The sequence below is a fragment of the Delphinapterus leucas genome, chromosome 18 (genome assembly GCF_059928025.1).
Source record: "Delphinapterus leucas isolate spDelLeu-1000000601 "Yukka" chromosome 18, BTC_Dleu_Yukka2, whole genome shotgun sequence".
Lineage (NCBI taxonomy): Eukaryota > Metazoa > Chordata > Mammalia > Artiodactyla > Monodontidae > Delphinapterus > Delphinapterus leucas.
In genome coordinates, this window is record NC_143146.1 from 48644321 (window position 1) to 48670076 (window position 25756).

Sequence of the window (25756 nt, forward strand, 5' to 3'; positions counted from 1 at the left end):
GCCAGGAAGTCCCAGGCTAATGAGGGTCTGCTTTAGAAAGTCACTATTTTTTCTGGCCTGCACGTGGGAATAAAATTTCTATTTAAGGGAATTTGTAAACTTGAACTTCAATAATAAGAATTCTATGTCAGTATTCTAATTTAAAGTTAATTTACTCTTTGTGTATGTTTTTCCCCCTCTAATCTACAATCATTTATTATTGAGAATAAACTAAACATGTTCTCATCTGAAAGATGAATAGCTTCCCCATCGCTTATCAGCTAAAAGCAGTTTGTGGAAAATGTGGAAGGAACTTTGGAAATCTATTTTATTTTCTAAAGAACAGTATATCAGCCCCTGTGTTCTGCTTACTGGAAAACTAACCACACCAATATTCTCCATTAGTGTCCAAATCATATGTACTATTTCTGCTTATTTTTTGTCATGAAAAAATATTAAATTCCTGAAATTTTCAGTGCATTTTTCTCACTTTGACCATTTCTTTGAATGATTTAATTAGATTTCTAAATATAAATGTTGACCATTTTTCTTTATTTCTTGGGTGAAAATAAAGATAGAGATAGGGTCAATTATGATTGAAGAAATTTTGCTATTTTCAAGATGCAGTTATTAAATAAGTAGCAAGATAACAAACAACGAGACCAATTATTTTTCATTATACTAACTCTGATTATTACAGAAAGTGTCTGAAAATGTAGGTATTGTCAAAAAATGCTGATTAGGTAGGACAGTAACATTGATAGTGTGTCCAGGAAAAATTACTCAGAAACATCAGATAACAGGGAATAAATAAGGTCTTCTGGAATTAAAATTTTCTATGTAAATTCATATTCAATAGATGAAAGACAAAGTGACTTAGAAGCATTTCAGGGCACAAATACTACATGTTTTCAAATTTAGCAATAATAAAAATTACTGATTTCATGAGATAACTTTGGTTTTCTTCAAACTTCAAGCCTTTTTCCAATGAAAAACAAGATTCAAAAACCTCACTTGGAAGTTGTTAGTGCCATTTTGCAAACATTTTGAGAATTTGGAAAAAACAAGTACCCCTTAGTTTAGTTTCCTGTTTTCAAATCTGTTCTTAGGGCTGCTTTTCAAATCTTTTAAAAACCAAAAGAATGTTTAGTTCTTCAAGTAATGTGTTTATCAATAAGGTTGCTATTTTTTGCAATGATGCCAGGAGATTCTTAGGTTGTTGAAGACAATTTATAATATAAAATGTTAACGTGTTAGTCAGGGAAGGATTTCATTCATACCACTTTTAGTCTGGTCTATAGAAAATTCAGTATGCTTTGAAAATACTTCAATGTTATATACAGTAATTTCCTCATATATTACATATTGTATTAAGAGAAAAATTTATCTGTTATTAGTGTTTACAGGAATGCTCAGTTTTTCATGTTAATTTGCCATAAAAAGCTATGAAAGAAAGATATTTTGTTCTGTGTTATAAGAATAATTTTTGTGGAGTGGGAAATAATAGCATTGTTTGGAAAGCAAAACAAGAAATAATTGATGATGTCACCAGCTTAAAAAAAAAAAGAAAGCTAACAATGAATCAAAACATCCAATAAAAAATAACCAGAAAACAGAATAAAAATATACACAGAAATCATAACTTAAAAATATGCTACCTTCATTAGAGAGCAGAAAACTCTTATATTAATAAGAAAAGGAGATTTGGAAATAACAAAAGCATAAATTATCTTGTGGGAACAAGTTCTTAAACGATTTTTAGTGCACTTTGAAATTTTGTATGTGAAAATTATATTTTTGAATTTCAGGATATTGGGAATACTTCTTAATGAAAGGGCTATTGATTAAAGTGTTATATTGTATTTTCTATTTTTATTAGTTCACTATGTTTCTATTTTCTACTTTAATATAGTCTGTTTTATCATAGTAAATGGAAACACATTTTTAAAATAAAATATACTAGGGAAAATACCATAATAATTCTCTCATACTGTGTTTTTTTTTTTTTCTCTGAAAAGAACCTAGTTGTTCTCTAGAAACTGGCAATCATTCACATCTCTTACCAGAACATATTTCAATTTTTCTAAAATGTTTGATTATTTGCTAATGTGTCCAAGAGCTTAGGCAGAAGTTTCTGCATCATCTTAACTCCATCTGCACTTGTTCCTGCCGTGTTTGGCAAGATTTTTTAAATATTAATTTTAACTAACAGAAAATCATTAATACTTCACCGTAGTATTGATATTTGGATAATTTACCTTCAAATAGAAACATTTTATTTCATGTATTAAAAAGGCAACTTACTTTGCCTTCTAGTAATTTCTTGTGATTTTAGAGAGTTTGCCCTTAAAATATTTCTGCCAAGTCTTTTGTATTCTCATTTTAGAAATTAAAACCTTACACAGTGTTGGTGCTAACATGATAGCTCACTCCTTGGCCAGAAGCCAGCAGGGTTAAAATCATTTCCCTGCTGTCATTGATTCTCTTGCACAACATCTAGGTTTTGTGATACTGAAGAACAGTCTGCCATTAAGAAATATATTCCATTTTCCCATCATAGCTGAAGGTTAGCTTCATTAAAGTGGGAAAAAAGCAGCCAGACTCCAGCTTGACACTGGGTCAAGTATTGTAGCTCATTTTCTGGAATGCTTCCCATCTAAGCAATTTGTCTTTTTCTCACTATGAAGATCTAAAAGATCACTATGTAGAGTGAAAAAGCCACTAGGGAATGGAAAATTTGATCATTCAAAAATAAAAATGAGTATTTTGCTTTGCCTACTGGGAAAGTATACTATCTTTGACTTCAAGAGTGATTAAACAAAAAGATTTCCTTTTCTAGTGTTTTGCAATTGTCTCTTAAAATGATAGCCAATAGAATGTAGATTCACTGTGCTATTCTTCCAAGCAGCTCTTAGGAATATTGTCTTCACACGAAGTCCTGGTTATTTCACTAATATTTTTCAGGATATCACTCAATACTTACTACATACGTCACATTTAATATAAAAATTAATTGTTCTATATGTTTACTTATTAACATGTTATCTGTTAGAGGTAAATATAATTGTTTAAGATTAGTTTCAAAATCCATATACTCACAAACAATTGATAAGTGCAAAGAGGATACAGAAAACCCACCAGCAGACTGGCAATCAGACAGTGCACACTAGTAAATATGGATTGTTTACAAGATCATATTTTCCATATGTATGTCCTAATTTACCTGTCCTAATTTTCCAAATAATTTAAATTACTGTGAGTTTACCCCAAACAATCCCATATATAGAATCAGGTGTAACAAATTTATTCAAATAGCATTTTGGCATAAATTTCATATGTCTCACTTGCAGTATTTTGCCTTATATGAATGTCTCTGTCTTCCTTTTAGGACAAGTCAACATGCAAATTTCATCACAGGTAGAAAACTAAAGTTTATGGATGAGTCATGTGAGTTTTATATTAAATACAAGACACTAACACTTGAAATGTGTTGATAGTAAATGAGATACGGATTAGAAAACCTGGCCAACCAGGTTTGGAGTGTCCTTCCGTATCTGCGCATCAGCACTGCAGCCTTCAGAAGCAATAGCTCTCTTATTTCCATGTTAGGTCAGGATTGCATGTTCCTTGAAGTTGGGGCTTCTATTTAATGAAATGTGTTTTCCATAATATAAACATCTGGATGAGTACACAGTGGGCAGAGTTTGTAAGCTGTGTCATAGAAGGTAGTTCTCACGTCACTGAATTGTTTTATACCTAGCTTCTTGAGTTCAGGTAATTGGAGGGGTCAAAGAAATATAGAAGATTTAAACAGAGATGAAAGATGTCTAAGTGAGATAGATTCCAAAAAGGAAAATCAATGCTATTTATTGTATATAGATTAAAATGTTTAATTAATATTAAATTTTACATGTAGTAAAGCCAGAAATTTAAAAGATTATTTAATATTGGATTTACTAATACTTCTTAAGAAGAGAAAAAATGGGGAATAATTTGCTACAAAATATTGACCAATATTTGCCTGAAAATATTGACCAATAAAATAAAATATTTTATCACTTAGAAACAAGAACAATTAAATTACAGAAATTCCATTGTGTAATAGGTTCACAATTGAGTATTTGAGTATTTTTTGAATTATTAGTTGAGTAATTGAGTATTTTTTAATTACTTTTATATAGAGATGGTCACTTCCCTTTAGTGTGTTGTCTAAAACTAGGTACACGGTCATTAGAAGAAATCAGGCTTTTCCCTTTTATTGGGTAGATGGTTTTTTGTTGGGTTTATTTGTGGCTGTCATTTTTATGATCCATAGGTTAAGTAAGCACACAGCCAATGATTTTGATGTTTTGTGTTTATTCACCCAGATAATATTGTAATAAATACACAGAAAGGGTCAAAATTGTGATCATACAAAAATTGCTGACTTTTTAAACTTGTTAAGCTAGTGCTATACAGAAGGAGCTATAGAATAATGGCACTTATTAGGAGAGTACAATATTAATTCTATATTATGTAAAGTTACAGAATACAAATAGCTATGGCAAAGAACTAAGGGGTAAGTAAAACCATTCTGGGTAAGTAGAAATGTGATCTGTGGCTTTAAATAAATATGAAAAAAAGGAAAGAAAATAAATATATGTAGGCATAAATAATGGGAGGCTATGAGAAAATCAGCCTGCTTCACCAGATATAGTGGATGTCTTTGAATGTATATTTTGAATATGGGTTAGTCATACACATAAGTAATCACACCTATATATTAAGAAAGCAAAATTGATATCTAATATAAGAATTTTTAGATAATTTTAGTGATAAAAGTTACAGAAATTAGAAGAAAAAAGACTGATGGCAATTGTTCAAATTTTATACGGGGTAAGGCTAAATACAACTCATAAGGTGATGCTTTGTTTTATTGGACACATGAACATTATAGGGATAGAAATTCAACTACTCAATTATTGGATCATTTTTGCTCAATTTTTATTTAGCAGTTAATTGGAAAGTACATCTTTAAATGGTTCAGTGTGGAGTCCTATTTTTGATTCACCCATCCTTTCCTTCCTTCCATCATTTTTTGCAGAGGGAGCATCATTAATTTCAATAATGGCTGGGATACATTTGATATGTTCCAATGCTGGTTTGTTGGAATGACTAGCCTTCCCAGATGAATTAGCTGTCATAACAACACAACCACACAGGTAAGGAATTGGAAAAGAACGCATTCCCAAGAAAGCCCATCAACCTTCAGTGAAGTGATCTTGCCCTAGCAAATGTGAACTTGTGGAAGAGAGATGGCAGATTCATGCAAATTAGACTTAAAAGGTTGCCCACACAGCGTGTGCAATGTGACATGTCATTCCTATGGACTTAAGGCTGAGGTCTAAATCATAGTCTCATATTCCTACTCTACTTACAGATACAAATGCAGACTACAAAGTTCAGAATCATTTTTTCTGCATTCTTTTCTCAAAGATCTGGATCTTGATGCCTAATTATAAAATAACTAACCAGATTTAGGAAGTTTTCTTCTATTCCATACTCTAAGTCCCTTTTAACATTTGACTTACATGCCTACTGGTTCTTAGTATCATTTTGAATTTTATGATAGAAATAAAAGATTATTTCTTATTTATTTCTATGCTTCTTCCCTACTGCGATCACAATGCTTCACACACAGTAGGGAATCTGGTAAGTATTGAATTATTGCTTTTGAAGTTCAGAGGGCCTTAAAAGGATTTCTTGAGGGAGCCACTAGTCCAATTATAAATGGAATTTATATTCAATGTTCTTTATTGCAAATTAGATAGACGAGAATTTTCCCACCAGCTAAATGTTTGTCGTTTCAGGAGGGGTGTAAGATCATCAATGAACAGCAGAGCAGAAAAACATGCAATAAAGAATAGAATGCTAATTTGGGTTAATACTACTTTTCAAAAAACTACTGCATGAAATTTCTGTTAACTTTATAGTTTGGGGAATTACACTGAAAATGTTACTGTCGATTTCCCCTTTTATGGCTGTTAGCATTGCCTTATGTATTGAGGTGCACCTATGTTGGGTGCATAAATATTTACAATTGTATTTGCAAATGAAGCAACTGACAAAGGATTAATCTCCAAAATTTACAAGGAGCTCATGCAGCTCAATATCAAAAAAACAAACAACCTAATCCAAAAATGTGCAGAAGACCTAAATAGACATTTCTCCAAAGAAGATATACAGATTACCAACAAACACATGAAAGGATGCTCAACATCACTAATCATTAGAGAAATGCAAATCAAAACTACAATGAGGTATCACCTCACACCAGTCGGAATGGCCATCATCAAAAAATCTACAAACAATAAATGCTGGAGAGGGTGTAGAGAATAGGGAACCCTCTTGCACTGTTGGTGGAAATATAAATTGATAGAGCCACTATGGAGAACAGTATGGAGGTTCCTTAAAAAACTACAAATAGAACTACCATATGACCCAGCAATCCCACTACTGGGCATATACCCTGAGAAAACCGTAATTCAAAAAGAGTCATGTACCACAATGTTCATTGCAGTTCTATTTACAATAGCCAGGACATGGAAGCAACCTAAGTGTCTATCGACAGATGAATGGATAAAGAAGATGTGGCACATATATACGATGAAATATTACTCAGCCATAAAAAGAAACTAAATTGAGTTATTTGTAGTGAGGTGGATGGATCTAGAGTCTGTCATACAGAGTGAAGTAAGTCAGAAAGAGAAAAACAAATACTGTATGCTAACACATATATATGGAATCTACAAAAAAAAAAAAAAAGGTTCTGAAGAACCTAGGGGGAAGGACAGGGATAAAGATGCAGACATAGAGAATGGACTTAAGGACACAGGGAGGGGGAAGGGTAAACTGAGGCGAAGTGAGAGAGTGGCATGGACTTATATATACTAACACACGTAAAATAGGTAGCTAGTGGGAAGCAGCCGCATAGGACAGGGAGATCAGCTCAGTGCTTTGTGACCACGTAGAGGGATGGGATAGGGAGGGTGGGAGGGAGATGCAAGAGGCAGGAGGTATGGAGATATATGTATATGTATAGCTGATTCACTTTGTTATAAAGCAGAAACTAACACATCATTGTAAAGCAATTATACTATAATAAAGATGTTAAAAAAATAGGTTGCATATTATGCAGTGTTAGAAAAATTGTATTTTATTTTTAAGAATATAATATTTGTCACTTATAACACACATGAACACATAAATGTAAACATGGGTGAGCACGTCATTATTCTGTTCATGCATCTGTGATGTCGATCTCAGAAGTTGAACTTTATTTAGAACCTGATTACTATCCCTGAATTTATTTTTTAGCATAATTATATTGTCTTGGAAGGCAAATTTGTAAATCTTCAATCCTTAAATTCTGATGAAAAGTGTCACCAAAGGAGCAGAGGATTGGCCAAAAAAAAAAAAAAAAATCAAATTCTTACTAACTACTGATAGCAAATATATTTTAAAAATAGTTCATAATTTCTTTTAAAATCTTAAAATGTACCAGTGAATGTATAAATACAGACTGCCATTTTACCACATAAATGTTGGAAAAATCATATAATTTTGTTCTTAACACATCATAATACTATTTGTAGGGTATATGGATTTTAACTACCAAAATAAAATTTCTGTTTTTATAAATAAATAATCATAAACATGTTTCCCTTTAAACAATGATAATAATAAAAATTAGAACATCTTATACAATTTTATATGTAGTTTACATAAGTAAATTTCAACCATAGACTATAATGGAGGAAAATGATGTTGAAGTTAATGTATTGTCCTCAGTCATCCAAAAATATGAATCTATTTCCTCATATTCATATCAGATTTTCATTTAACCACATGTATTGTCTTTAGTATTAAAGATATCATAAAATTGTCAACAACAGTTATGTGACTATCTTTCTCAACAATAGTCCAAAGTTCTACACTGTCTAAACAATATAATGTAAACTAGTTAATATCAAAGTAATTAATATCACATACCTCATCCACAAATCATCTCCTCAGCCATATTACTTCCGTTCAGAACCAACTTCGACCTTTATTAACATTTTATTTTGCTAACATTTTCCTTGTTAACTTTTTTTAACACAAATTCTACTCACGAAATCCTAACCCAAATTTTATTCTTAATCATAAGAGCTAGAAGCCAACTTTATTTATTCTAAATCTCTAGTTTTTCTTTTATTACCTCAGAACCACTGATATTTAATAGTATGTATCATATTCATATCAAGTTTCTATGTAAAACTTTCAGGCTTTAAACATTTTTGTGCAATAACAAATATATTTTTATTCAATTACTTTGTAATTATTTGTATTTAGAGTTATGCTATGAATTCTTTATTTTGTGAACTTATTTTATTATTTAGGGAGGAATTGAAATAAAAAAATATTTTTCAATATGTTTATATGCTATGGTCCTTATTAATTGTATTATCAAATAATTCAAGAGCCTATTCACAATTTCTATTCCAAATCTTAGAATGAATGATTTTATTATGATTTGAAAGTTTTTATTACGATTTGCTCCCTGGTGTCAGAATAATTCCTATTAAATTCACACAGAAATAACTTAAAATTTTATTGTGTGGTACTTTTTTAATTGTATATGCCACATTATTGAGTTTATTCATGACAGGAAAGAAGTTCTGCTTTCACTGGGTATTAAAACTGTCTGCTTATAATTTTGTTGGTCTGATTATTAGAAGAATTTTCCACAAACAAGCTTCTTGCTCCACACATGTCAAATCTTATTTTAGCTTCACTGCCCACATAGCTCTATGTGTGGTACTGTGTACATAAAATATGGCCTTTTGGTTCTATGATTCTGGCTTGTACCAGAAGTCCTGAGGTGGTACACATACCATATAAGTTGGTGCAGTGGATGGTAGAAGTTTTCCCAGAAAGCTATACTACATTAGGTCAGTTGGTAATACCTTAGCTGTAAGAACACAGCTGTCTCTTTAAAGCCAAATTAAGTGTATTTCAACTCAACTTCCCTTAGAAAGATTCCAATAATGCCCACAGTCACTTTCCATGATCACAAGGGAAAGTATGATGAAGTTGATGTGGAGCAATTCAGTGAACTTGACTGATTAAATTTACAAGTGTCACATAAATGTGTCATCATGTGAATATACTGCTAGATTCATTCTTACCGCCTTGCCTGGGTGCGTTGGGCAAGGGCACATTGGTTCCTTTAACTTGAAGAATTGCTCAATGCTCTATAGTACTTCATGCTGTATGGTAAACCCTCTGGGTATTTACTTCTTTATTTGCACATTAGCCTCCTCCTGCTTCTTGTCTGTATATTCCTAGCAATGTGACTTAACACTCAGTAGAAAGTTTTTGACATTTAGAAGCATTTTATAATAGCATTTCCTATAAACTTAATTTTCAATATCCGTTGACAATATGCAGTTTGAAATGATGCAGGTCAACTTGTTTTTCTCTTATCTTGAGTGGCAGTCCCCTTAATTTTGCATTACACTTTATCATCCAAAAAAAAAGACAACAAGTAAATATCTTCAAATCAGTAAGGACTTGGAGCCTTTACCATAATCAGGAGAGTAAGGTAAATTTCAGAAATAGACAAGGGAATTGCCCAAACATGGAATGAAAGGGAAAAAAATATAATACATTTTCATAAGTACCTAACATTTTATCTGTGTAATGGAAAAGAAAAATCACAAAAAAATATTTCTAGTGCCAATTCTCATAGCTCTACAAACAGAGAACATGCTTAGTAAATGTTTTCGTTGTTAGCCTGAAAAGCTCTATCATCAAAGACACAGAAGCAATAAACATTCTGTCTTCCATCACAAGGCAATGAAGACCTTTTCTGCCCTCAAGTTGATGATTCTGGCTTTCTCTTCAGTGTTCCCTGGAGTGAGTGAACATTAAGGCTGATTTAGCCAGTTGTTAAATTTAAACTGTGCTTGTCAAAATAAATGAGCAAAGTACAAAGAAAAGAATCTGAATTTATTTTTCTTCATTCTTTCTGTTTTCTTTCCTCACATAGCTATTTATTTGGGGGTGGTGATTGGTAAGCTTCAGCATATATATCAGTAATTAGTAATTAGATGGCTAGTGATAAGCTGAGAATGTATATTAATAATTTATTATATGAGAAAAGATAATACATATGCTAGCTACTTTCTCCATATAACGAACAAAGAAAAAATTCTTTCTACCAACAAAGAATATTTCTGATAAATTTTTTAACTTTGAAAATAATTGGGTGTCTCAGTATAGACAAGAATATCTTGTTTGGGGGCGATAGCATGGCATGGTGGAAGGAACACTGCATACTCCAAGGTAAAGGGAATGGTTGTCTTCAGGGCCACAGAGCAGTGGAAGTGTGAGAACTTGTTTTAATATGACTACAAGCTCTATGAATTTTCCCAGTCATTTAAAATTTCTAGACCTCAACCCCTTCACTTATAAAATGTGAGTAATAAACACTTTCACTACACAGTATATTTAAAAATAGGGAAAATCCATTACTAATGCCTGATATTATTTTTAATTTATCCTTATTCATCTATTTAATGAGAAGTACACTCACTATTCCCACTCCCGAGGAAGGCTTACTATTTCATGTTTGGTGTTTTACCTCTAAACTTGACAGGGCAACATGCACATTTTATGAGCTTCATCTGAGTTCTCTAACATTTGGATTTTTTTGACAATTTCCCTGAAAATGAAAAGATACCAGTAAAAGAATCTTCAGTCTCTGAAAAATGTATTGGCCCATGGAATAATAAATGTGACTCCATGTCTATTGATTCTCAGGAAAAAGGGATAATGGAAAAGTCAGGTGTTCACCATATTAAAGGTTCACTAAATGTCCTTTTGAAATTAATTTTGTTATTCTCTGAGAACTTATATATTACCAGCTTTGTTAAGTTGCTAGGAAGAATCACTCCCAATCAATGGGCAAGTTATTTATTTACTATCTCAGTCCTTCCTTGTTTCTCGGATTCTTCAGACCCCTATTTTTGTCTTTCTGACTGCATTCATCACTACCCCTACCTTTTCCTGATATTTAGATTTCTCAACTGCTTTACTTGTCCTCTTCCTATACTTCTGTCTACCACCCTTCTGTCGCCTGACCTTATCCTGTTATTCTCTCTACACTAGACAATAGGTACTCAAGTGCCAAGAGGTGCTACACGGCAGAAATATTTTAATTTTATTAAATGCTTCTCCAAAGAGTTTTTAAAAAAAAAGAGGTAGCACTTTACTTATCTCTTTCAACTGGTAGTTATGTTTTGCCTTTTTAGAAACATTTATTTATACAGGTCTCTCACTGTCTTCTAGATTGTAATACAATATTTAGAATGGGATCATGTATTTTTTTCTCTATGCTTTGCAGCATAAAGAAAGGATGCTCATGCATAGTAAGTTCTCAAGAAATATTTGTTGAATATTTAATTTTTTCTTTAAAAATTTGATGTTAACAAATCTAAAAATTTGAGTAATCTACTTATGAAACATTAAACATTTTCTATTTCCTTATCTTGATAGATTCCGTTTTCCAAGTCTCTGAAGGGCTGGTGACTTTTCTAGTTTTTCTTTCCAACTAAAATGGTAATTAAATGCCACTATGTATTACTCTTCATATTCTATATGTGCATGTCTTAGATTATCCATAAGTCTCTACCAGTTCAAAAATGTTTTCAATACTGCTTGATTGTTATTTATTGCATCCTATAAGCCATGGCCAATTCTACATAAAGAAAAATAAATGAATAAATAAAAACCTTTTCAGAGAAGCAATGCTTTTAGGTCTTATCAATTTTTACAGTAAATGACCAAAAGGAAAACAAATGAAATAGTAGATGGATTAAAATAAACGTAAGAGATAGTATATATAAAACATTTGTTCCTATCTTAGTTCTATATCCTTGTTATTTAGATAGCTAATTAATCAATGAAAGATAAGATAAATATCTTTTAAATACTGGGTTGGCCAAACAAAATTATTTCTATCATTCTTAATGTTAAAACCCCTATTTTAAGATAAAGTACATATAGAAAGTATCTCTAAATTCTCAACTCAAAATTTCTGAATTCCTGAATGCATTATCATAAGCCACACACAAAAGGAGATGGCAAGAAAACCTCTGATTCTAACCTCTAAATAATAGATGATCTAAATAAGAATCCATGATATCCATAGAAACATAACAAGATCAATATGTTGTAATCCATTTACCAAATTGTGAAAAATAAAAATGAACAGATTTCTCCATATTTAATAACTGAGTGCAATTTGTTAGTTTCAAGATTTGGCTATTCTGTACTCATATCCATGAAGATCCACTCTAAGGTCCCTGTTGAGAAACTAATCTAAATACTCTCCTGACTGTCTTTGTTTTTCATCCATCTATGGTCTCCAGACCTGCTGATTTGATTAGCAGCCACAACACCTTCTGACTAACCATAAAGAAAATGAATCAGTTAGAAGTTATTCTGATTAACCAAACAGAGTCAATAACAAGCCAGGACTCACTGATGAATTATTTCCTTTTACTACTTTTTTTGATTACAAATTAAGGAGCAGATTTGTCATGAGCTTGGAACCATCTTATTTACTTTCCCTGACATCAGTTCATTCTTTGAACTATATCATGCTACCTTGTGATGTTTGAGTCATGATGTTGATCATCAGCTACAAGTGAATGTGGTTCAAGTGTCTAAGAATTTTAGGTCTTAGTTTTATCATGTTAGTAGAACAGACATGAATAATTCTACCCCAATGTCCCTGTCAGCTTTAGATCTCTATGTTTTATTTTCTGCTCTTTAAACATGATTTAGTCACAAGAGCTACTCAATAACAAAAAAGGAAGACTTGAAAAAGCTCTAGGCTATATGTTTATTAAATATTAAACAAATAGATGTCTCATTCTTAGTTATTTTAGATAATCCAACTTATTTGACCTAGCGATATCACTTTTCCAGAAAATGTATTTAGCCAACTGACTATCCAACTATTTTTCTCATGGTGCTACTTATAGATTTTATACCATTAACTTCTTGCAAAGTTTTTCAGCTTTTGTAGATATATTGACACTTTTTTTTAGCACCTGGATGCTGTGCTCTACCCTCCATATATCACGGTGAAGAAAGGGCAATTGACTTTTATGATTATGTGGTCCAGAATTGATTCAAGGTTGAGTATTGTTGCTCTCTTGTCCTGAAATGTTTGAGGCAGAAGAAAACTCTCTAGCAAGCTAAGAAAACAGATAACCTATGAAGGCTTTTACGATCCTATAATTCTATGAATAGCAGTCTAGAAATGGGAAACTCCGCCCCAGTGTCACCAGGACACTAAAACAGTAGGTATGATTATTTCAGGAAATCAGGTGGTGGGTTTAAGGTTGAACAGCAATCCTCAGTGTCTTTCATAGGTCTACCTAGGAAACTAAAACTGAAAACGAGGCAGCCAAATAGGTCAAATAAATTAAGCTAAGTCTACAAACAAAGAGTTAGGTTTCCAGTTCAAAGTTAAATCTCATTAGAATAAGTGACCTAGGTGAGAAAACCAAAAGGAAGAAAAGAAAATAACAAAGTAAAATCAATTTAATTTGGAATCATTGTCCTCACCCTTAATCCTAAATAAAAAGAATGTGTCAGATATATATTTTATCAGACCTGAGCCAAAAGAGGTGTTTGAAAGTACACCCATATTCTAGCCACAAAGCATAGCACTGCTCATATCTACAGTTTGGAGACAGGCTTGTCCCAGGGGAAACTAAATTTGCACAGAAACATATTTAGAACTTAATTTTAATACTTTTGATTTTAATACTTTTGATAGAACATTGAAATTTGCAATACCAATCATTGTATACTTTGTCCATTGGATCTGTGATGATTGAATTATCCAGACTTTTTGAAAAGACCAATTATACTTGAGGATATAATTATAGCAGATAAGTGGAAAAAAAAAACTTTATGAAGAATGCAAGATCTACCTATTCAGTGTACAGGAAGAAATCAGGAACATGGGTCAGAAAAGAGTATAAAGGATAATGCATTTGATCTACCTGAAGGACAATGTAATGATTTATCTAATAGCAAAGCAATAATCAACAGTGGGATTCATCAGAAAAAAATCAAAGTTCTTCCAGCAAGGTATAGTTCAGAAATAAAGTAGTTTGGAATATTTAAAAACTTCCTTTATGGTTTTCTTCTCTGACATGCCCCTTTATTTATGACTTCATTCAGTTTCTTTCCTACAAATTCCATGGCATCTGGCACCTGCCTTTGATGCAGCAGTAACACCAGGGTTTGTATTTCATGCTAGCTTTGCTGTCTCCTCAAATGAGCCTCAATTTTATATTAGTGTCTTCGCAGCATTTAACACAGACCTATCATATAGCAGTTGCCCAGTAAGTTTTTCAATTAACTGAATTGATTAAACATAATGTTTTCATATTATATTAAACATTTTTGAAGTAGTAATTAAAAGCAATTCAAAGCAGAGATGTCAAAAATTAGAACATTCCACTAACTATAATTCAAAATTTTTTTGTAAATAAACAGCAAAGGATATTTATGTCCCTAAAATGGAAGTGATTAACATTCAGTTTTTGGTGTTATTTTACTACCAGACATAAAATTTGTAAGGACTCCATGGACAATTACTTATAGGTAATAGTGGATTAAAGAGTGTTAAAATAGTTGCTTTCTTGTAGGATCTCATCTGTAAGTGGTCCAATAATCTGGGATAAATGATAAGTAGTTTACCAAGATTTGATCAAGAGATAACAATTAGGGCTTCCCTGGTGGCCCAGTGGTTGAGAGTCTGCCTGCCGATGCAGGGGACATGGGTTCGTGCCCCAGTCTGGGAAGATCCCACATGCCGCGGAGCGGCTGAGCCCATGAGCCATGGCCGCTGAGCCTGCACAAAACAATTAAGGAACACACAGTTTTGAGAGCATTACCCTGCTGTGGCCCCCCCTTTACCTGGGAAAGCAATAAGGGTATACTTTTCTACTTCACCTTCCGCCCCACCCCCCAAAAGAAAGAAATAACAACTGGAACTATTAATATTTGTAGCATTCTTTGGAGTTGTCTGCATCAGAGGGTACTTTGGGATTTTACTATAGGCTTGAGAGCACTTCTCTGATATCAGATATATTTAGAATTACTTTCTGCTTTCACTGCATTGTACATACACTTAAGCTGCAGGAATTTTTACATTATATTTATCTACTTCTTGTGTTTGTCTCTTCTTTTTTTCTTTGTACATTATTTTAATAAAAAACACACTACTGTGTACAAATATACAGATCTCAAGTTGTAACATTCAAATACAGAATGTGATAAAGTAGCTTTGTAAGTTTTCTTCACTGTGACAGATTTTCTGTCACATTTAGATCTTTATGATTATTAAGACATAATGAACAAGAGAAGTAAAGATTTTCCAGCCTCATGATTATTAAATTCCTCTGCAAAGGAACGAAGGTATTAAGTCATTAATAGGGAAACAGCTGGCAAATTAGATGACCCTGCCTACATTGCATTAATGTAAGAGACACAATAAGAGATAAGAAACTGTAGTTAAATGTTAGAAGTATAGGCAATATAGCTTTCTCAGACTTCTACCAATGATTATATACTTGATATATAAACATTCTTAAATGTAAAATAGTTCAGTATGATTGTACCTATATTTGTTCCACAATGACAGTTTGTTTAATGTAATAATCTGATATATATTTTTGAACTGGAGTCATTTACAAAGAAATACTGAGAAATCCTGAAAAGAAACTATTAGTTCCAAGTCAAATTATGTTTAAAGGTTAAGAGATCTACGGAAAACAAAAGTGTGGGTTAGAAACATTGCGTACATGCCAATTTTTATTTCTAAGAGAAATTCTTACACAAATAATCATTGTCTTTGTCTTATAAAACAAAACCAAAAAATTCTAAAATTAATCCCACAAATCCAAATTATCAGAATTTAGAGTAACAAAGTCAGAGTCAGTCTTGTCATCTGTACGTTAATTTAAAAAATCAAACTGCTTTGAGGAGAGCATGACATTCAGCCCTTAAATAATGACAACAGTTACACAGCTATTCTTTTGTTTTTTTTAGAGAAAGATGTATATCCAGGAAACCCAATGGAATACATTACTTCTGAAATTCCATAAAAGCTGTAAGGCAGCCAAGTGTTGATTGTATTCAATGACAGTAAAAGTTTGCACTCTTAATGACCATTGACGGGCTTTGTGCCAATATTCAAACAATACGCTTTTCATTGACTATCAATGCAAAGGCGAGGAAAGAAATACAATATATCATACCCCAGCATAGAGCTACTATATTTGTATAAAAGAATCACTACTTATCTGTTGTTTTAAGTGAAGTCCCATCCAGGCATTAAGCTATAATCTAAATGTTTGATAGTGCCTAATCTCAACTTCCAAGATGAACAAAAAGAGTTTATGTGTGAACACTGATTTTCTTTGGCCTCAATGGATACCATTTTCTCTGGGGGCAGTCTTTAGTTGGATCAGGGTCATATTTTAGGTCCAATGAATGTACAACAGGGTGGTACTGCTTCAGAATTTCTTGTTTTGCTTTCATGATTTTGATGACATATTCAAGGATCTTTCTGGGATACTGCTTACATTTTGTGGCTATATCGACTATGATTTCATCAAACTGGTCTTCAAGGACTTTGATATATCAGAATCCATAAAATAATTGTCTGAAGCTTCTTGCCATGCTTGCCCATTAATGCTGACATTCTCTTGCACAGCTGTTTCAAAAGTCCACTGTGCATCTCGCAACACGGGCTCCCGAGTCTCCTCTGGCAGCGCGTCCCCAGCTTTTGCACTAAGCGGACGCACAGTTCTAGCATTTCCGTCAAGGCCCGCTTCAAGGTGCAGCTCACTCGGAAGTCTTTTCCGGAGGTGGCAAGGACAGAGGCCCCATCGTCTGTCCAGGCCACACTCTTCATGTCCCGCGGAGGAGAAAGGGCCACCTACTCCTATTTGTCTCTTACTTAAAAAAAAAAAAAAAAAAAATTAGAGCAGTTCTAGTTACAGAGATTTCCCATATACTCCCTGCCCCAAAACATGCATAGCCTCCTCCATTATCAACACCACTCACTAGAATGGTATATTTGTTACCAAGGATGAACCTACATTGGCAAATCATTAAGTTTGCTCTTGGTGTTGTACGTTCTATGGGTTTGGACAAACGTACATGTATCCACCACTGCAGAGCATATTCACTGTCCTAAAAATCTTCTGTACTCTGCCTATTCATCTTCCCCCTTATGCCACCCTGGCACTATTGATCTTTTTTACTGTCTCCATAGTTTTGCTTTTTCCAGAATATTATATAGTTGGAATCTTACACCATGTAGTCTTTTCAGATTGGCTTCTTTCACTCATAAAATACATTTAAGATTCCTCCATGTCTTTCCATGGCTTGATAGCTCATTTATTTTTAGTGCTGAATAATATTCCATTGTCTGGGTGTACCACAGTTTATTTCTCCATTCATCTACTGAAGGACATTTTAGTTGCTTCCAAGTTTTGGCAATTATAAATAAAGCTGCTATAAACATCTGTTTGCAGATTTTTTTCTGTCCCTGTACCATACCTTGTCCAGAAGTGTATATAAAAGGAATCATATAGCACATGATTCTGCTCTTTGAATCTGGCTTTTTACTAAGCATAACACATTTGAGATTTGCCTGTTGCGTGTCACTAGTTTACTCCTTTTTTAGTGCTGAGTAGTATTTCATTGTATGGGCCAGAGCTTGTTCATCTATTCACCACTGAATGTCAGTTAGGTTGTCTTCAGTGGGAAGATTATTAAACAGCTGATGCAAACAGTTGTGTACAGTTTTTTTTTGCAAAACCACAGATCTTCATTGCTGTTAGATTGAGATTGCTGGGTCATTTAATAAGCATATGTTTAACTTTGCAAGCAACTGCAAAAATATTTTTCAAAGTGACCTTAACATATTTTAATCCCATGAGCAAAGGATGAGAGTTATGGTTCCTCTGATCTTGAAAGAACTTGGCATAATAAATCTTTTTTAAATTTTAGCCAATCCATAGGTATATAATAGCATCTCATCATAGTTTTAATTTGCATTTTCCCTACTTACTAAAGATGCCATCTTTTCATGTGTTTCTTAGCCTTCTGTGTATTTTCTTTGATGAAGGGTTTATTCAAATCTTTAACTGTTTTTAAAGTTGGGTTGATGTTTATTATTATTGAGTTTCAAAAGCTATTTTTTATTCTAGATACAACTTATTTAACATATATGTATTGGAAATGTTTTCTCAAGTCTATGGCTTGTCTTTCATTCTTTCAATAGTGTCTTTTGTAGAACAGAAATTGTTAATTTTGGTAAAGTTAAATTGACCATTTAAAAATATATTATGCTGTTGATTTTTACCTAGTTTGTAGCTTTGCTTGATTTAAGATAAAGATTTTCATGCTTAGACATGTATGTTGTATGCAAATTTGAGTGGAAAATCATGCAAATTAATAAGTAACAATATTTTTAAAGCAGTTCAGACAAATAATTATTGAATAGTTAAAAAAGGGTTGCCTTCAAGATTGCTGTGGTTTGTAAAATGTTCTTCAGGGTAAACAGTGTAGTCTCCTCTCTTTTGCTGGGAAGTAAAGACATATAAGTAATATCTACAGCACACTTGCTTGAAGCAAATGTATTCAAACCTTAATGTTCTTCAAAGCCTCCATTTGTAATTTTTTAAAAAATGTTCCTTGATCATATCCTTTAAAGAGTTATTATTATAAGTGATCCTTCATTTTACTCATTTGTAACAGAGATCATTTTTATTACATCACCTTGAGAATATATATAATTTTTATCATTGGACCATCTGTTTGGGATTATATTAATATATCTCTAAAGTATGCACTGTTAGGCACTTAACATAATCAAGACACTGTATCAAGAAACATACAGGGTCCCTGCAGTTGAACTATATATAGTTAGGGGATTTTTGAAAGGAACTTGAATTTGGGAAACTAAAACAGCTAGAAATGTATTATGAACAAAATGTTTTCAGTGAGAAAGGTGATATAACTAAGAGTAGAGCTCAAAATAAGTAGTGGATTATAATAGTAATATATTCTGTATGAGTAGAAAGAATGAGAGACATTACTCATTAATGTGCTTTGGAATTGAATGTAAATCACTATCAAATTATCAAGTACTTAGACAAGTATATCTTATGATTATCTTTTTGGTGAGCCCATTTCTCAGAAGGAATCATGAATCAAAGAGAAAGATTAAAGGGAAATATAATTTGATTTTTGACTATGCAGTTCAAAAATTAAATACAACTACATGGGTATCATATAGATACTTAGATGAAAGATTGAGAAACCAAAGCAAAGAGGAGCATATGTTTTTTATCACTACAAGATTGAATAATCAGCAGATATAATTTATCAATCATTCTGGGTACAGCAAATCTCCAAATTTTTTAATTTATGTAATAAAATGTAATGTGAATAAAATTATGCTGTATTTGAGTCACATATACTTAATTTATCAAAAAGATTTTTTTCTCCTTACCCCAAGGCTTCAGCAATGCCTGGTGAGTTCTTTAAGCTTCTTGTAGAAAGTGCCTTTAAAGTTTTCCTTTCCTGATGGGCAATCTGTTTTCATCTTTAAAGAATAAATTAATTTAAATGTCTTGAGTCCTGAAATTCTGATTAATAATTTCTGAATAAATTGTGTGCTTAGTAGAATTCAAAGATATTTTTTCTTGTAATTAAAATGCAGTTAGTCAGTAGTTATTGAGTTTTGAGAGAGGTAGGAGATATGGGGTATATGCATATGTATAGCTGATTCACTTTGTTATAAAGCAGAAACTAACACACCATACTCCAATAAAGATGTTAAAAAAAAAATAAGCGTATTGGGAGGGATGAGTACAAAGAAAGGAAACTACAGAAATTGTCGCATCTCCCCACATGGAACAATATTTCTGTTCCTACATGTCGTTATCTCAGAAGATTTGCCATTCAAGTTTACAGAGAATCAAAAAATTTTTTGATACAAATAAATGAAAACCAAAATTGTGGGTTATGCTCTTTTCTGACAGGAACATCTATAACATATGCATTAGTAGGATATGTTTAACAAAGATTATTAAATGTGTACTATGTACATATGTACAAAATACTAAATGAATTTGCTATTAAATTAGTATTTTGGGGGGAACTCCCTGGCAAACAAGTGGTTAGGACTCCACACTTTTATTGCTGAGGGCCCAGGTTTGATCTCTGTTCAGGAACTAAGATCCCACAAGCTGCATAGCATGGCGAGGCCAAGAAAAAATAAATAAATATTTTTTTAAAAAAAATTTTTATTTTTTAGGTAAGACTAGGTTGTACTCACTTATTAATGTTTATTGAGTATTTGTACACTTCTCAAGAGACACAGGGAGCACTTTTTTGGTTAACTTTACTCCTATCTTGAGACTTCCCATTTTGGCTGTGATGCATCAGATATATTTTCAGAATATTTGAAGAAATGTCCCATTATGGAAAGATGTCCTTAAAATTTGCATAATTGTACTGTATAAACATTCACAATATTTATAATTATTTTTATTGTGATAATAGCAAAAAATTATAATATACATATTATTTATGTTTTAGAGTAATAATATTCATATAACTAGATTTGAGTCAATGAAAGATAGGTTGAATCAAAATAAAGCAGCAAAGAATAACATTTTCAATTCCGTATGTTGTTTCTACCACTGTTTAATAATGTATCACTTATTTACCAGGCTGGAAGGGGAAGGAGTGGGAGCTGTAGAATGGTAAGGCCGAGTCACAGTAGAAATCAGAAGTATGTCTTTCTCACAGTCTATCCTATGTAATTTTGAAAACTCTCAGTATTCTCAGTCTTCACTCTTCCTGTCATCCATTGATGACAATGTCAACAGCAGCAAGTCAACAGCTGGTGCCCACTGAAGTTATTAGTCCTGATGAAGACTACTAATATCTTTGTCAACAATGTTGGACATGCCAAGGAAGCTAATAGTTATACTGGGTGCTGTTTTCTGATGATACTGATGTTGAAAACACTAACCTTCAATGCTGTAGAAATTGTCAGAAATACTAACACCATTTTGCTCTCTCAAAGTTGCATAGATTGTGCAATGGCATGTAAAAACAAAGAATTGTTTTCTTGCTCTTTTATTACTGGCTTCTCAGGTTTTTTTTTGCTGCACCGCACAGCTTGTGGGATCTTAGATCCCCAACCAGGGATTGAACCTGGGCCCTCGGCAGTGAAAGCTCAGAGTCCTAACTACCAGACTGCCAGGGAATTCGCCAGATTTCTCAATTTAAAATTAATTCATGACTTTAGGAGATTGAAACATTGTCAGACACTGAGTGCTAGGCACTGTGATGCCCTGAGAATTAACACTTCTTTCCAAGTTAGACATTTTTTTTTAAACTACAGTTATGCTCCTGCAGTCTTCTCTAAATGACTTAGCTCTCAAGACCCCCTTTATTCCCATATGTAAAAATAATGAGGCTGGGGGTAGGGCAGGAAGACATGCCACTAATCCCCATACTTGCCTAGACATACCTAAACTCTGGGAAAAATATACATTAGGATGAACATGAGACCCTGTTACAATGAGTTTTATTTACTTTACAAAATTATTTACAAGGTCTCATAAACATCAAACATTTAATCTATCAAGAAAAACAGCAACATAATCCCATAAATTTAATCTGCAGCCTGTAACTCTTTTTAAAAGAGTTCCTCAGCCAGATGACATAAAGATAGTATGACCACAAGACATCTCAAAATTGAAATTGGAAGGGCCAATGCATGCACTATTAGTAACTTTTCAGACCATCTGGGCTAAATTCTTTTTTTTTTTTTTTTTTTTTTTTTGGTACGCGGTCCTCTCATTGTTGTAGCCTCTCCCATTGCGGAGCACAGGCTCCGAACGCGCAGGCTCAGCGGCCATGGCTCACGGGCCTGCCGCTTCACGGCACGTGGGATCTTCCTGGACAGGGGCACGAACCTGCGTCCCCTGCATCGGCAGGCGGACTCTCAACCACTGCGCCACCAGGGAAGCCCCGGGCTAAATTCTTAAATATGCATATGTAACTGAAATTTGTGTTATGATTTGATGTAAATTGGAAACTTCAAGACTTGAGCCAAGATCTAACCCATATTAATCTGGAGATAAACAACATAATTTCTTTGTGAAATATTGCAGAACAGATATTATGTTAGGTAAAATAGTAAATATTTCATTTGATATTTAAATAATGGATAAATTAGGAGTAAATCCTACTCAACTTAAAGCTATATTGTCTGAAAAAGTGATCTAGCTTATGTATTATTAGATAAATCTGAAGGTAATATGCGGATTGTTACAAATAAATTTACAAATTTATTTTGTAAATGTTACAAATTAATTTTCTTTCTCTGATTTTTAAAATGAAGTTTGTAGAAGAAAGACTTGGCTTTGTACCACATAACCAACCACAGCCTTCTGAAAAATATTGGTGACCTGGAGGGAAGTGTCTGGGAACTTTAAAACTGTGTGAATCATAACACATCTAGTAAGTGTTTCAGGAATGATTTTCAGAAGGTTATAAATGTAAACACTTAAAATTTAGTTGTGATTTAGTAAATGTGTAAAAATTAAAATACATTCATCAGAATTATCATCACTAAAGTGCTTGGCTTTGTGTGATTTCATATGGAATGACCTAATATTAATATCTAGAATACATACATAAAGCAAATTCTGGCTGAAAAGATGATAGGAGGAATACATTTCATATTACCTTAGAAAAACTATTCCTGAGTTCAGCTTTTGCTATATATATTTTGTATATGTTGATAAAGAACTTCCTATAGTGGGACCCACAAAATGAAGCCTGCCCCAGTGGTCCCACCCACACCACAAATCTAAACCTAAATCAACCTGCATTCAGGAGAAATGTCTCACTGTCTAGGAGAACTAACATACACCAATCACAATCCTCCAACTCAGCTCTAACTAACTCACCTTTCCCTAGAAAACAGGACTTGCTAACTTTACCAGGAAATCCTCAAACTTCTAGTCAATCATGCCTTGTTTCTGCTCTGGGGCTTCGAATGCTCTATAAAACTTGCTCTTGCCCAAAATCCTTAGGGAAATCTGCTCCTCTGTTTGTGAGGCACCATACTCCCCCAATCCATGGATTATTTCCCCTTAAATTAAAGGACACCAAACTCATTGCTAAATTGTAATATTTTTGTCATTTGACAATATAATGAGTTCATTTGAAAAAATTCTAATTCAAGATTAGATGAGGTGACCATTTACCTCCCAATAAAAGAAATATGCATTGCAAATAAATAAACAATTATTACTTAAAAGTTTTACTTAAAGAATACGATTTATCAAATAAACACAAAAATATTTGTACCCTAAAATTCTAATATTCTGTTTAGTTACATAATTACATTGTATAAGCACATGAAATATTTCTGTGTTATAATTTAATAATTTGAATCTTGAAATTCTTTGGAGGGATAGTCCAAGTATGTTTGTGGCTGGTCTACTCATCTCAGATTTTGTTTCCAATCTATGAGCTGTTAAGGAGCTTGTAGCAAAATATAAATCAACTAAGTCACTTAGTTCACCAAGTTCACAGGACTTTCCTATCATGTTGTTTAGCAAGATATTCTTGAAGAAGGAAGCAGTGCATGGATTGACGTTCTAGTTGAAACTTCTCTCCATGCATCTGCAGTCTGAGTAGAACTATATGCGTTACCTTTGCCTTTTTCCACTCCACTTACTTCAGTAGTGGCATACTTCCCTTTGACAACTTACAAGAAACTTAACTTCTACATAGACTTCATTCCTTATTCTTTCTAGTAGATTTCTCCTTTTCAATAAGCTTTGATATATGGTCTATAGAGTAAAGTTTAGAATTTAAAAGCACCATTTCTACTTAGGAGCTCATAGCTCCTTTTCATGTGGTATGATAATGAGACTTTGATTTTATTCAGTAAGCCGTTGGTGCTAGCTTAGCCACTACATTTCTCAGTATTTTTGAAATCCACTATTGATATAAAGAAGTACTGCTGTAGTACCCCAAAATGATCTTGAAAGCTTAAAATAATTTGTCTGTGGTTAAATAAAAATAAGAGACATATGGGATAAATGAGCCTTCAATACAGTTTTATGCGTATAAAATCATAGGAGCATTCTTTTGGATGAGGGTCCTGCCAAAGCTGAACACATTAAGGAAAGCTTGAATTGTACAATAGCATGTTTCTGAATTTATATATTTCTTTATTCTTGTCTTAGATGAGACAGCAACCTGATCAGTGGAACTATTATAGATAATGCAGCTAAGAAATATATATTATGTATATGTGTATACATATATATATATATACATATACACACATAAACTTGAAACATTAGATAGTATGTCCAGTATTCCCTTCTTCATTTTACATATTATAAGTATATACATGTACAAATGCATTATACATATATAAGAAAGTGCATTTATACATTTATTCATTTACATTCAATTTTTTGTTAAGTGAAGTAGTACATACATAACCTTGAAATATGTTTCCATATTAAAGTGTCACTTCAAAAGATCTACCATATAATGGGTTGTTTGTATCATTTTCTATGTCTGCATTCTATTAGACTGATTTTTTACAGACAAATTTCAAAATTAGAAAAAAAAATAAATCAGACTACCTCATCTCTATATAGTAAGGGGTTTGGGTCCTGTTTCTTTCATTTTACATAAATATAGGACAGAGGAATAAACCATTTCTCTAAATGATTCTTTTATCAAATGCTCCACCTATTATAGAAGAGAATGAGTCCCAGGATTAGAAAGCTTGATTGTAGTATCACTGTTTAATGTGTACACACACACACACACACACTCCAACCAGTAATTACTTCCTAATGTTGAGAAATTTTCTTCCTGTCTAAACAGTGGATGCTAACCAGTGAACTTTTTTTTCATTGTTTGGTAGATTGTATTCCCATTTATCCGTACATGGTTGCTCATCTGACAACAGCAGGTCCTATTATTTAATATAGCTTTTAAAAACATGGAAACTAAGAATTCCAAAATGACAATAAACCATTTAATTTTAGTTGATTTTATGACATATCTGGTTTTAGCACTTGTAGCTGCAATAAAACATATGTTAACTCCCTAATAAAACCTGAGTGATGCTGTGTCTATCACCTCTTTCTATGTTGGGAAGTAGTGCACAAGTTATTACCTCGAGAACAGTTGTTCCTGTCTCCTGTGCAGATCCATATCACTCTCAAATTTGCATTCTGATAGAGAAGCAACAAATGTTACTTAAACCCCATGAAGTGTGTTAATTATACCAAGCTTCGTGAAATTATGGGTGAGAGATCCAAAAGGAATTCTACAGCTGTCTTTGGTCTCTTGAGCATATCTTGTCAGATCAAAGTCTTTATCACTTATATGATAACCTTAAAATTGCTTTTCTTCCCTTAAGTGGTATTCCCTAAATCTCAGTGATAGGGAAAAGCTCACACAAAGCTAAATAACAGATGTACTTTGGTGTTATTTAAATAGATAATGTTGATATCTTTAGAGAAACAACTAAAATTTACTGTTAAAGCTGAATTGAACTGGTCAGTGTATCTTACCAGTTTTACTTAAT

At 32.8% G+C, this 25756-nt stretch overlaps 1 pseudogene; it reads right to left on the reverse strand.

The window, feature by feature from the left end:
* Positions 1-15494: 15494 nt before the first annotated feature.
* LOC111167866 (kinetochore-associated protein NSL1 homolog pseudogene) overlaps positions 15495-25756 on the reverse strand; it is a 196654-nt pseudogene continuing 186392 nt past the window's right edge.